At 33.8% G+C, this 346-nt stretch overlaps 1 protein-coding gene across 1 annotated transcript in view; it reads left to right on the forward strand.

Moving 5' to 3' along the window:
- The window catches only part of LOC119586483 (trifunctional enzyme subunit alpha, mitochondrial-like), an 8,742-nt gene that overhangs the window by 3,923 nt on the left and 4,473 nt on the right, over positions 1 to 346 (forward strand). The window lies entirely within an intron of this gene.

Here is a 346-nt window from a genome sequence, read left to right on the forward strand (position 1 = left end):
CTTTGGGAAACAAGCATTATCAGTTGTCATATGGCAACTATATATTGTCTTTGCAGCACAAGCCTGCTCAATGTTTCTGAAGGAAATACAGTAAAAAACAGTATATCTTGCCTGCCCATTGTTGCACGTCATTTCAGCAAACACACTATGTAAACACAGGATCCATTTGTACGGTATAGCTTGCCATGAAACTCTTGTTTATAAAAAACATTGAACTTTTGCAGCAATAAAGAAACAGAAGATACCATCTCCCTTTTTATTTTAGGCGTCATTATAAAAGGAAAAGTTCCAAGTAATTGTAATCTGGTTAACCTATTGGCATGGAAAATTATATTAAAAAAACAAA

The sequence above is a fragment of the Penaeus monodon genome, chromosome 21, assembly GCF_015228065.2.
Source record: "Penaeus monodon isolate SGIC_2016 chromosome 21, NSTDA_Pmon_1, whole genome shotgun sequence".
NCBI lineage: Eukaryota > Metazoa > Arthropoda > Malacostraca > Decapoda > Penaeidae > Penaeus > Penaeus monodon.